This window comes from Elephantulus edwardii, unplaced genomic scaffold, assembly GCF_000299155.1.
Source record: "Elephantulus edwardii isolate Elephantulus edwardi_28Jun2011 unplaced genomic scaffold, EleEdw1.0 scaffold00019, whole genome shotgun sequence".
In the NCBI taxonomy this organism is placed as follows: domain Eukaryota; kingdom Metazoa; phylum Chordata; class Mammalia; order Macroscelidea; family Macroscelididae; genus Elephantulus; species Elephantulus edwardii.
In genome coordinates this window covers 12,958,596-12,966,355 of record NW_006399769.1, presented here as the reverse complement: position 1 = coordinate 12,966,355, position 7,760 = coordinate 12,958,596, and the positions used below count along the sequence as shown (strand labels likewise).

Below are 7,760 nucleotides of genomic sequence, written 5' to 3'. Positions count from 1 at the left end.
CAAAGAGCTCAGCCTCCTGAATAATCTGCTCTGCATACAGGTTGAAAAGGTATGGAGACAGGACACATCCCTGGCGTACACCCCTCTCAATTTTGAACCATGCAGTGTTACGCTGTTCTGTTCTGACTACTGCCTCTTGGTCCAAGTATAGGTTTCACATTAGCACGATTAAATGTTCTGCGATTCCCATTCTTCTCAGATTCAGCCATAGTTTGTTATGATCCACACAGTCAAATGCCTTTGCATAACCGATGAAACAAAGATAGACATTCTTCTGATAATCTCTGCTTTCAGCTAAGATCAATCTAACATCAGCTACAATATCTCTAGTACCACGACCCCTTCTAAACCCAGCCTGGACTTCTGGCAGTTCTCTGCTGATGTGCTGTTTCAGTAATTTTTGGATAATCTTCAGTAGAATCTTGCTTGCATGTGAAATCAATGCTATTGTTCTGTAGTTTCCACACTCTGTTGGGTCACCCTTCTTTGGAATGGGAACAAATACAAGATTACCTAAGCAAAAAAGTAACTTCCATGATTCATTTCAAATATTTGAAGTATATGACTAGGCATAAACATCATCAGTAAAGAGTGTGGAGGAATATATTATGAGTAAATGATCATTAAACATACTTTATAAAAGGTATCCTTCACACATCTGAACAAGAAAGAGTGACTGAGTGGTTTGGAAAAGCAATCATAATAAATAAAATATTCTCTGGTGGACTCGTTTGTTTGGCGCTAGGAAGAAAAATCTTGGAGAACATAGATGCCAAGGCAACCCAATTCATTGCCATTGAGTAGAGAGTACTCAGACTAAAACACTAGCAGGTTTCTGAGGTGATGAAATCACACAGGAGGAGAATGCCTAACCTGCTCCTTCAGAACTGCTGGTGGATTCGACTTTTGGTTAGCAGCGCAACTCCCTTAGGACTGTGCTACTCAGGCTCTCAAAACCCGGAAGAAAAGAGCCATTTAAAAATGCAAGTACTCACAGATAGATCATGCCACTGCTTACTTGAAAATTAAGTTTAATGTCTAAAATTTTCCTTTATCTCAACAGGCAAATGTTATTTGTTTGTCTAATATTATTTGGACATGTCATTTCACAACTGGAAGTGATTTTGATAAGCTCATCAAGTGGCCTAATTGTATGGAAATTTAAATACCTTGCATGGGAAAAAAAAATCTGGTGATAGAGATGTCAGCCTCACCTCATTCCAAGTTGTTTTAGTCCCTCAATGTTCTCTTTTTCAGGAATGTAGGTGTGAAAATATATAATTATATAACACATACATTATATATACATGTACTGAGTCATCTTAGAGAATTGTATAACACACCATTTGTTTGTTTCTGAACATTTTCTTGGAGGTGTTTCTGCTTCACTGCTAGAGCCAGTATTGTCCTTGTCTGTATGTAGACTGACCTTGAACAGTGTTCAACAAGTAATCATCTACATGTGGGCATACCTCTTCCTCCCTCTCTCTTTTTCCATTCAAATACCCATTTCCTTGAATCAATCTGAATGGAAAGAAAAATGAACAAAATTGTTACAATATGTTAAGAGACTTTTTCATCTTCATGTGGAAATTCATTTTGACAATCACTAACCCATGTTTTTGGAGGAAAGAAAAAGTGTCAAAATTCTCTTGATTATGAGATAAAAAAATAAGCAGCTTCCATTTTCCAATAGAACTTCAAATCATGATTCCTTAACGGAGATAAGCAAAATGTATTTGGGGTGGTGGTGGAATGCTTGCTTTTTCATATGAAAATAATATGCAGTTTGCAGTGTGATTTTTCCAAACACGATGACAGTAATTCCTTGGCTTTTATCACAATATTGTCAGTAACAGGAGCATGTTTCTATGCATTCGTTCTCCCCTCCCCCTTAAATAGTTATTTGAAGTGGGTTGGAAAAGGTGATGGAGTTAGAATACAAAGACACCACCACAAGGGCAGCAAAAGTGACAGGAAAGAGCAGCCTGAAACTCCAGATGAGGCCCTTCTCCTCAAGTATTAAGTCTAAGAGGGCTCTGGGGTTTGGAGCGTTGAGTGGGTAGCCTTCTCCACTTAGTAGGCATGGTTAGAGAGGAAGAGGGACTCAGTGGCTGCTGCCTCAGCCTGAACACTTCGGGTGCACTTTCTTGGCAGGCAAAGCTGTTGACCAAGGCTCGCTTAGTCTTCTCCTCCTGGGCTGGCTTCAGATTCTCCTTATTCTCACCCCAGGCCTTCAATGCAGAGGCCTGCAGGGCTCAGCATAGGAGAAGGTCAGGGCCCACAGCCTCAGTGAGGGGCACTTGTTGATGGCATTGGGGTTGATGGATGCCTAGGCCTCACTCTGGCCTCCAGACAGGGATCCCAATAACAGTAGGACAGGGGCACTGTGAGGTCCAGTGCTGTAACAGTTGCCGTGGCAATCTTCTCAAAAGAAAACTTCTGTGCGCAGGCGTGGCCTGGGGTTACCATATTAGGCTTCCCTCAAAGTGCCTTCCAAATAGATGTGGTGGTCACTCAGAGCCTTGTAGACAATAGCCAGCACCTTCTCAGTTACATACTGACAGCGCTTCAGGTCATGGTCACTATCAGGGAAGATCTCAGGCTCCAAAATGGCCATAATCCTCTTCTGCTGACAGATGCAGGCATAATGGGCCAGCACTTTGGCATTTTCCATAAAGGCAAGGGCTAAGGGGGTGTATTCTCCAATCTTCAGCACTCAGCGCCACTTGGCAAAGTCAGCTCCATCCATCTTGTACTGGGCACAGCACTCGGACAACTCATCCAGCCCTTGGGTGGTAGTAGTCTCCCTTTAGTTCCTGTCAGGGCTACCAAGCCCTTATCTACCTTGATGCCCACAATACCACCCTTAGATCTGATGACTTGGGGGAAGGGACGTCCATCATCCACCTTCTGAAGAGAGTCTCATGGAAGAGGATAACACCCTCGATGCAGGGGTTCAAGAGGTCTGCGGCAGTCAGCAGAAGCTCTAGGTAGAAGACTCCGTTTCTCCTCAGTGTTCTTGGTTCCAATGGACTGCAGGTGCTTGACAATGCTTCCAATGGACTCATGCTGCCGGGTTGCCTTTGCCCGGAACAACGACGTAATGAGCCACGTCAGAGAGCTCCTTCTTCTGCGGAGGGGTTAGCACTGGATATGGGTAGGGCACAGTGTACTGAGGCTAGAGGAGCCGGTGGGGCCTGGTCAGCAGGGCGAGTGCCTAGGCACTAGTTCTTAGCAAGACTTTCCCCAAATATTTTTTCTAGAACTTAAAAGGGTATATCACTGGGCAAGTCTGCAGTGAGGGACCTGTCCAAATTATTGAGGAGTAATGATTTCATTTTGAGGACTGATGTGGTCAAGTTGGTTTTGCAATATTTTCAAGTTGGTATTGCAAGTTAAATCTTGTAAGGAAGACAGCTTTCAGCAAATTTTAAACTATGCCCTGAAAAAGATCAGTGAAAACTGCATGAAGCTCATCGACTTAAATGCGCATTATATAAACTGGAACCAAAATGAAGCATTTATTTATGAAAATAATTTCAAAAACATTGGAGGAGAAATCCAAACACACTATAGGATTAGAACATCCAGTTGTTCAAACATATACCAGATTGGTATGAATAAACTGGTTAACTTAACAGGACACAATATATGTTGATTGTTCCATCTGTTTTAATTATCAGATACTTTGAACTTTGAAAATATTTTTAAAACAAGTAGCAATGTTGAAATATAATCCATACTGATGGCTGCAGCTCTTTTCCTTCCCCAGTAAGTGCTGCAAGGCTTCTTCATTTCCAGAAAGCACAAAATCAAAGAGAAATATGTATCTGTTAGAATGTGTTACAATACAAAGTATTCGGAAGGTGAGTAAATCAAGATAACTAATGATTACAGTTAGAAAGGAGAGCAAATCAAAAGAAACTGAAGTTATATTTGAGGCTGGTGGATAGAAAGATATATAACATGATATTTTAGAATTAATTAGAGAGGGTTCCTTAAGAGTATTTAGAGCAGAGTTTCTCAAACTTGAATGTACACCACGAGGATCATTTGGATGGTTTATTTAAATGCAAATCTCTAAGCCAGTCCCTAAGAGCTTTTGATTCAATAGTTCTGAGATAGAGAATTTACATTTCTAACAAGTTCCCAGAAAATGCTGATGAGGCTGGCTGAGGGACCAAATTATGAAAAGCACTGACTTAGGGAATAATCATTCCAAAGAGTATGACCACATCATCAAGAACAAGGAAAGGGTTTGGTGTTTTGAGAAATAACAAAATCTTGAGATTGACTTGACTTTGTTAATCATTCAAATTATTTAGGACCTTGTAGACATTAGTGAAAATTTCATATCTTTAAAGAAAAACTCAGGAGGTTTTTAAAAATAACCACATTTTAAAAAGATTAATTTTTTACTTTTTAATGTGTGAAATAGACTGCAGAGAAACAACATAAAATCAGAGAGATAAATCAGGAAATTTTTTAATTCAGGCATGAGATTGTAACTTATACCAGCTTAGAAGTCTTCAAGAAAGTGAATAGTGATTAGATACTATATACATTTCTAAAGTAGAGACAATACAATTTGTTGAAAGATGACATGTGAGAATTAGAAAGGATTGAAAATGGCTCCAAAGTTGGAAACAGGAGACATTGATGATAATAATAGAAATGGAGATTGAAGACATTCTGATGTGTGAGATAAATCAGTCTAAAAGTTCAAATATTGTATGATCTCATGCATTTAAAAAGGTGACAAGCAAATGTATAGAGAACAAAATTCAGCAATGATCATTCAGAATTGGTTGTTGTTAGAAAGGACATTTATTGGAAAAGGAAACAGAAACTTTCAGTTTAGAAATGGAACATTTCCATTGGTTAACAGTATGTGTTGCTTAGGTAATTAATTTAATGTTGAGTTAGTAAAATGTCTCTGTTCACCTCTTATTTCTTACACTTGTTTTTGCCTGTAAGCTCAAGGAACTGAAGAACAAATTCAAACCTCAAGTTGCTATAATCAAGGATGTTTTCAGCAGAATGTTAAATGATCCAGGAAGTATTAAAAGAAGATGGAAAGAATATACTGAGTCACTGTATAGAAAAGAATTGGTAGACACAGAAGAATTTCATCAAACAACATATGAGCAAGAGCCTATGGTGATAAAAGAAGAAGTTCAGGCTGCTTTGAAGGAAATGGCAAAAAATAAGGCCCCAGAAATAGATGGTATACCAATTGACATATTTCAAATAAAAGATGCTGCCCTGGACATGCTCACCAACTTGTGCCAAGAAATCTGGAGAACAACCACTTGGATAACTGACTGGAAGAGATCAATATTTGTTCCCATCCCAAAGAAAGGTGACCCAACAGAGTGTGGAAACTATAGAGCAGTATCATTGATTTTACATGCAAGCAAGATTCTACTGAAGATTATCCAAAAATGACTGGAACAGTACATCAGCAGAGAACTGCCAGAAGTCCAGGCTGGGTTTAGAAGGGGTCGTGGTACTAGGGATATTGTAGCTGATGTTAGATGGATCTTAGCTGAAAACAGAGAATACCAGAGGAATGTCTATCTTTGTTTCATTGACTATGCAAAGGCGTTTGACTGTGTGGATCATAACAAACTGTGGCTGACTCTGAGAAGAATGGGAATCCCAGGACACTTAATCGTTCTAATGCGTCAGAACAGAGCAAGGGAACACTGCTTGGTTCAAAATTGGGAAAGGCATACACCAGGAATGCGTCCTATCTCCATACCTTTTCAACCTGTATGCAGAACACGTTATCCGGGAGGCTGGCCACTATGAGGAGAAATGTGGGGTCAAGATTGGTGGAAGATCTATCAACAATCTGCGCTATGCAGATGCCACAACCCTGCTTGCTGAAACTGAAGAGGACCTGAAGCGCTTGCTGCAGAGGGTCAAGGACTGCAGCCTCCAATATGGATTGAGGCTCAATGTCAAGAAGACAAAGATTCTCACCACTGGACCAATTGGCAGCATCAGGATGGATGATGAAGAGATTGAGATTGTTCACAGCTTTAGTCTGCTTGGCTCCACAGTCAACAGTCTTGGCCCCAGCTGACAGGACATTAAAAAATGTATTGTGATGGGAACGTATGCTGTGAGGGACCTCTCCAAAGTACTGAAGAGCGATGGTGTCTCTCTGGAGACTAAGGTGCGTCTGATACGTGCCATGGTCTTTGCAATCACTTGTTATGCGTCAGAAAGTTGGACAATGACCAAGGAGGATAGAAGGAGAATTGATGCCTTTGAGCTGTGGTGCTGGAGAAGAGTATTGAGAATACCATGGACTGCTAGGAAAACAAACAGATTCATCCTGGAAAGGGTCAAAACGGGCTGCTCATTGGAGGCAAGGATTCTGAGTCTCCATATAACATACTTTGGAGATGTTGGAAGGAGTGACTGGTCCTTGGAGAAGGACATCATGCTTCGAAGGGTGAAGGGACAACACAGGAGGGGAAGGCCCTCTATGATGTGGATTGATTCAGTGAGTGGGGTAATCAGGATGGGTGTATCAGAGACAGGGCAATTGGCACAGGATACAGCAGAGTTTAGGGCTGTTGTATATAGGGTTGCTATGAGTCACAAGCCACTCGACGGCACATAACAACAACAACAACAAGAATTTCTACTGCAGGTTTTAGTCCCTTTGGCATTCATTTAGGTCTTTCTTTTATTTCTTTTAATTTCTTTATGAGTAATGATAACCCCACTAGTAGTCCTGTTTATGGTCATTAGTGTTAAAAGCATATAATTTTTTCTTTTTTGGCTAATTCTTTTTTATACATCACTCACATATATTGTGCTTCATTCATGTACATTGTGCTGTATACAACCATTTGCATACGTGTATTTTATAGAATTAATTAATATTGAGCAATATCTTTTTTCATTCATGTGCATTGCATTTTATACATTTACATACATTATGTTTTAGAAAGTAATCATTATTTTCCCTTCCCCTTTCTTCCATCTCCCTTTCCTCTTCTGAACACGTTATACATAACTTGCTCCTATTTTCTAATTGCAATATCCATGTCATTATTTCCCCTTCACAGTTTAATCCTCCCTTGTCCTGGTCTTTTACAGTGTTCACTGGCTATACATTCAATCTCTGCTCTGCTGATCTCCTCCAGCCTCCCTAGATTCCCTCCTATTTTCACAGTAATAGCCTTCTGCAATATTTGTTGTTTGTTTGAGGAGTTTCATTCAGGATAGAAACAATAATCTCTCTATCAAATTGTTCAGTCAAAATGAAAAATAAGACTGACATCATCTTACTCCATACTTTAAAAAAAGCCTCAAAATGGATGAGAGATCTAAGACTAAAGCAAAAAAATTAACAAAAAACCCCATACCCAAATCCAAACAAAAACACACAAAAATACCTGTAAAAATCATTAGAGGAAAAAAAAAATAGGAACAACTTTAGAAGCTGAGTGCCAACCTAGGTGGGCTTCCATCTTCTTCATCAGGCAGTAGCACCCAGAAGCACAATGGATGATGGCCTGTGAGGGCTGGAGGGCAATCTTACTCTTCTGGGAGCAGTACCCAGTCAGATGCACAGTGAGTGCCAGAGGGCCAGAGCACCCACCGTCTTTGTCAGAGAGCACCCAGGCAAAGGGCCTGGAACTTGAAACATCCTTGTCAGGAAAAGTCCGTAATCTCCACCAAGCTCTGCTGAGATTAGGGGTTGTTGTTGTTATGTGCCGTCGAGTCGTTTCCGA

General features: G+C 40.3%; 1 pseudogene; it reads right to left on the bottom strand.

Annotated features, from left to right (window-relative positions):
• Nucleotides 1–2,076: 2,076 nt before the first annotated feature.
• Nucleotides 2,077–7,760, bottom strand: part of LOC102860168 — a 36,902-nt pseudogene continuing 31,218 nt past the window's right edge.